This window comes from Pipistrellus kuhlii, unplaced genomic scaffold, assembly GCF_014108245.1.
Source record: "Pipistrellus kuhlii isolate mPipKuh1 unplaced genomic scaffold, mPipKuh1.p scaffold_m20_p_1, whole genome shotgun sequence".
Taxonomy (NCBI): domain Eukaryota; kingdom Metazoa; phylum Chordata; class Mammalia; order Chiroptera; family Vespertilionidae; genus Pipistrellus; species Pipistrellus kuhlii.
In genome coordinates, this window is record NW_023425404.1 from 103035962 (window position 1) to 103042005 (window position 6044).

At 41.1% G+C, this 6044-nt stretch overlaps 1 pseudogene; it reads left to right on the forward strand.

Annotated features, from left to right (window-relative positions):
- Positions 1-1891: 1891 nt before the first annotated feature.
- LOC118718864 lies at positions 1892-2901 on the forward strand (annotated as a pseudogene).
- The last annotated feature ends 3143 nt before the right edge of the window (positions 2902-6044 follow it).

The following is a 6044-nucleotide window of genomic DNA, read 5'->3' on the forward strand; positions in this document are numbered from 1 at the left end:
ATAATAAAGTAATTTTCTTCTTCTGGACCACTCAAAACATAACCACCTCATCAGAAGGGAGACTACAAATCCCCTCATTGCTACTGTTATCACCTTAATTGTTGACGGTTAACTATTCTGTACCCACCTATGTGAGAGAAGTATCTACCTATCACTTTACTTTTTAACCAATCCCAAAGGTTTTCCCCCATGCACTGCTTTGCTTTCTGTTATCTCCCTAATCTATTATCAATGGATTTCATGTAACCAACTTACGTTTCCTTTTTTGATTGTAATGTATAAAATAAGGTGCAAAACTGCCATATTTTTAGAGCATTTTTTCAATCTGTTGAGGTTTTGCTTCCTGGCAATTGGCTTTACTTTACTTTGGCTCAAATAAATTCTTCAGATTTGAACATTTCTAATGTTGACATACATAAACACTTAGGAAACTAGAAATACATTTCCAACATAAGGCAAGCACAGCCTTGATTCTTTTTGTTTTAAAGTCTTCATGGTAACTTACACTTAGTGATTCTACCTATCTAACTATCTATCTACCTACCTACCTATCTACCTATCATCTATCTATATCTATCATCTATCTATCTATTTAGGTTTAACCAAATAAGTAAATATATGAAAGAAAAAAAAAACTAACTATCTATCTATCTATCTATCTATCTATCTATCACCAATATCTATAAAGTCCCAGGCATGTGTTATATTCCTGTTCTATAGCCATACACAATACAGAAAAGCTTTCTTTCCTCCTGTCTCTTATTTCCATGTGAGAAAACAGATATTAAATAATAGAAATAAAATATATCTTCAGGTTGTGATAATTAGTGAGAAAAATGGAAATTTATCAGAAGACTGTAATTTGATTGGGTTGATAGGGAGAAAGGGTGGTCTCATAAATAGGATTATGAGGAATGACAAACCTCTTTTGCTCGTATATCCTAAAGAAGGATAGTCAGTAAATTTTTTCTAGCTGCTCAAGTGCATTTAAGCCCTTTGTGAACAAAGACCTAGAAGAGATTTTGGCATATTACACAAATACTAAAGGAACCACTGAACCTTGATCTTAAAGGGAGGTGGAGGATGTGGATTATGAAATTTAGAGAGAGGCAGATATAATTCTGTGAACATTCAGATTTGGACTTTCCTTCAAAACTCTAGCCAAAATTCAAAATAATCAAAGATTAAAAGTTTTCAACTTAGCACAAGAAGTAGAGGGTGAAAATTTTACTTCTATATTCCTAAAAGTAGAATCACCTTTTATCACATGCAGGGATATTTTACTTTGGGAAATTAAATGTCAAATATCAAAACTGAGCAGAAGTATCTAATTTTTTTTTTCCAATTTGGATTACATAGGAATTAGTTTCCTATCCCATGCCCAAACTGAGCCTGGGAGCTCTTTCTGACCCTATAAACTTTTATTTTTTTGAAAATATCTTTATTCTACCCTCATGCTTTTTAAAAAAGTTATCTTTATTGTTAAAAATTATACAGATGTACCATTTTTCCATTGACACCTTCTAGCCCACCCTAGGCCTTCATTACACTATTGTCTATGTCTATATATATCTACACTAATAAAAGAGAATTATGTTAATTGACCAAACCTCTGCTACGCCCACAGCCAATTGGTAGGTATATGCAAATTAATCCTACAAATATGGCTTGTAAATTTGCATATGCAGGCAGGGCAGGCAACACCTGACACTGCCCTCAGGGTCTGGCCAGCAATCAGGGACTTGGGTAGGCAGGGTTGCCAGGGTCTCCAGGATCACTGTCTGCCTCGGGGCAGCCTGCAAACATTTAATGAAGATGAGATTCCTGTGCCCTGCCCTACTGTGCCCTGTCCCTGGTGAGGAGAGAGAAGTGGGCAGTTAGGAGGCACTAGGGCTTGGAAGAAACTGGGAGCAACCTGCAGGCAAGCTACCAGGAAGAGGTGCTGAACCAAGAGGACGCCGAGGGCTGGCTGATGGAGGTGCGCAAAGGTGCAGATGAGGCTGCTCTTGCTGGGCTGAGCTCTAAAAATGCACTCACAGCCTGACGGACAAAATCGCCTTTCTGAAGAAAGTGCATGAAGAGGAGATCGCTGAGCTGCAGGCACAGATCCAGTACACTCAGATCTCCGTGGAGATTGACATGTTCTCCAAGTTCGACCTCTCCACCACACTCAACGACATCCACACCCAGTATGAAAAGCTGGTTGCCAAGAACATTCAGAATGCCGAAGAATAATACAAGAGGGTTTCACCATGCTAACCTAGAGAGCTGCCAAGAACACCTACTCGGTGCATGCCTCCAAGGACGAGGGGCATGAGAGCCGTCACCTGCTCAAGGCCAGAACCCTGGAGATGGAAGCAAGCCGGGGCATGAATAAAGCAGCTGTAGGAGCTGAATAAGCGGAACGCAGACATTAGTGGTATGCAGGATGCAATCACCACATTAGAGAATGAGTTCAGAACTACAAAGAGTGAAATGGCATGATATTTAAAAGAATACCAGGACCCACTCAATGTGAAGATGGCTTTGGACATTGCAGCTTATAGGAAACTCTTAGAAGGCGAGGAGACCCAGCTCAGTTTCACCAGCATCGTAAGCATAGCCAACGGCTACTCCCAGACTTCCCAGGTCTTTGGTCAGTCTGCCTATGGTGGCTTACAGACAAGCTCCTACTTAATGTCCCCTTGCTCCTTCCCTTCTTAATACACAGGCCATGTCCAGGAGGAGCATATAGAGGTGGAGGAGACCATTGAGGCTTCAAAAGGTGAGGAAGATAAGGACAACCCCCCCTCTGAAGGAGAAGCTGGAAAGGAGGAGAAGGAGAAAGAAGTGGCTGAGGAAGAGGAAGAAGGTGCTGAGGAAGAATGTGAGGATGCAAAAGGAGGAAGAAGGAGAAGGTGAAGGAGATAATGCTCAAGAAGCTGAGGAAAAGGAGAAGGATTAAGGTGCTGGGGAGGAACAAGAAATCAAGAAGAAAGATTGAGACCCCCTTTCCTTAATTATTTTAGGAATAATCCTTCTTAAACCAGGTCAACCCCATCACCAACCAAACAGTTGAGTTCCCAATACTATCTGAATTAAGAAGTCAATATATATAACATTCAGAGGTAACTCAGGTTGGACATTAAATGTTATGCTATAACTTTTCTCCTTATGCAGAGTAGTTGCATAGCCTATCTAATAAAAGAGTAATATGCAAATTAACTATCACTCCGCTACATCCACAAGCCATGCCTAATACCAAATCAGGAGCAAATATGCAAATAAACCCAACCAAGATGGTTGAGGCCATGGAGAGCAGGAGGGAGGCTTGGGCTACCCTTGCCCACCCAGGTCTCCTCTTAAGGCTACAAAGTTTCAATTATAGAAGGTAAATAAATCTCAATAGAAATAGCTGCTGCCCCTGAGTGAGCAGAAGGCTTGGCTGCACTCCAGGCTACAAAGTTTCAATTGTAAAAAATAAACCCCAGATACCAGGGCCTCCTCTTGGGTCACTGGGGGGCATGGCTGGCCTGAAAACCACAACAGGTCTCTTGCCCAGGCTGCCCCACCCCCCAAGGGAACTCCCACCCTGATCCAGGACACCCTTCAGGGCAAACCAGCTGGCCCTACCCATGCATTGGCCTCTATCCTATCTAATAAAAGACAAATATGCAGATTGACCATCACTCCAACACACAAGATGGCTGTCCCCATGTGGTCAAAGATCCTGCCTCATGTGGACATAAGATGGCCAGCACAAAATGGCCAGCTTGGGAGGGCAGTTGGGAGGGACTAGGCCTTAAAGGGAGGGCAGTTGTGGGTGATCAGGCCAGCAAAGGTGGGGCGGGGGGAGTTGGGGGCAATCAGGCCTGCAGGGAAAGGCAGTTGGGGGCAAATAGACTGGCAGGGGAGCAATTAGGCATCAATCAGACTGGCAGGGGAGTGGTTAGGGGGTGATCAGGCTGGCAGACAAAAGCAGGGGCAATCAGGAAGGCAGGCAGGCAAGCAGTTGGGAGCCAGCAGTTTTGGATTGTGAGAGGGATGTCCGACTGCCCGATAGGATTGGGCCTAAATGGGCAGTCAGACATCCTTTGAGGAGTTCCAGATTAGAGAGGGTGCAGGCTAGGCTGAGGGACACACACCCATTGCATGAATTTCATGCACTGGGCCTCTAGTGTTTATAATAAAATCACATGAATTCATGAATTCACTAATGTTAATGTTAAGCTTCATGGAAAAAATAGTTCTTTGAATATTTGGTGCTTAGAAATTAAATACTTCAAATCTGTGCAATAAACAGTAAATAAAGTTATGTTGAATGACAAAAAAAAAAAAATACATTAGGGGCCAGGAAACATTCAAAGAACTTCCCTTCTAATCAGGAAAGGTGTATATCATTGCTACAAATACAGTATTTCCTACTACTTATAGCATATACAATGTAATGTATTAGATGACTTCCTATCGCATGAAGTATGTTTCTCATAGAGTAATGTTGGTAGATATGTTATAGTTATGGCAGTATGTCATATCCTATCTATATTAATAAGAGGGTAATATGTTAATTAGAACATGAGGCCTTCCAGATGTCCTTCAGGACAAAGCCATAGTGGTGGGACCGAGGCAGAGGCGGCTAGGGGTAATCAGGCCAGGAGGGGAGGGCAGTGGAGGGTGAGCAGGCCAGCAGGGGTGCAGTTGGTGGCAAGCAGGCCAGGAGACAGAGTGATTAGAGGTGATCAGGCAGGCAGGCAGGTGAGTGGTTAGGTGCCAGCAGTCTCAAATTGCCAGGGGGTTGTCCGAATGCTGGTTTAGGCCCAATCCCACAGGGGTCCCAGATGGAAAGGATGCAGGCCTGGCTGAGGGACAAACCACTCCCCTCCATGCACGAATTTCATGTACTGGGCCATTAGTATGCATATAAGTTCTTTGTTCAGTCTCTTCCCCTTCTTTTCTCTCCACGCCTGCTCTACTCCCACCTTTCTTCTTAGATTTATCAATCTGTTCCATGTTTCTAGTCTCTGGATCTATTTTGTTCATCAATTTATTTTGTTTAGATTCTACCAGGACTGTGGACATATAAGTATCCTCTGGCTGCAGAAAATAAACACTATTGCCAAAAATATGATTTGTTGATAATGTGTTAAAAGCTAGCTTTACTTTAATTTAAAAGACAAGAAGAATACTTAAAATTATTATTTTTCAATGGCTCTTAATTGTACCCTATCTTTATGAGAGCTATGGGTATGTCCTTGAACACTGTAAAGGAGTATTTTAGGCCATGCTGTCCTTAATAATGCCCTCATTATTCATGGTTCTCTAAGAATAGCAGATATTAGTTAACAAATGATTATATTCAGTAACTTGGTTGCCTTTTGTGCCTTTCTTCATGGGCTAATTTTGGAAAGTCTATGATAAATGGTTTTCTGTTTCTCTTCCTCTTTAGGTTATCTCAGAATTCACTGTCTCCTGGTCTCAAGGATGATTGCAGAAATATGACCACAAAATAATGGCTTCTCATTATACCTGGAAGCCGTAGGAGTATAGTATTTATAATCTCATTATCTCAATGGATAGTTGTGGCTGTGCATATGCTCTCATTATCTCTACTGGGGATTGTAATGATATATATAGTCTCATTTACTGTGCTGTGGTATTGGAGAGTTACATGTAAAATTGAGTGTTCTACACTGTTAGCAATATGAGGTGGGTGGATAACTGGTTGAACATGTACCTAACTTTTTTTTTTTCCCTTAGAGTTTCCATTTGGTATTTTTCCTTTATAGTTTTATTAGAAAATTCTGACAATAGTAGACCAAAAGAAAATGAAGTGAATAAAAATACTGAAGAAAACATGAGTTTAGAAAAGATGACACAAACCATCAATATTGTGAATGATACCTTCCTCTTCCCTTTGCCCCTCCATGTATGAGATTATCATTCAAGTAAAATATAGATGAACAATAACACTGTAATAACTTCACATGACAAAGAAATATTTTATTTTTAAACTTTCCTGTTCTCATTTAAATCCATTAGATATCAGCTTTATTGGATAGTGAATT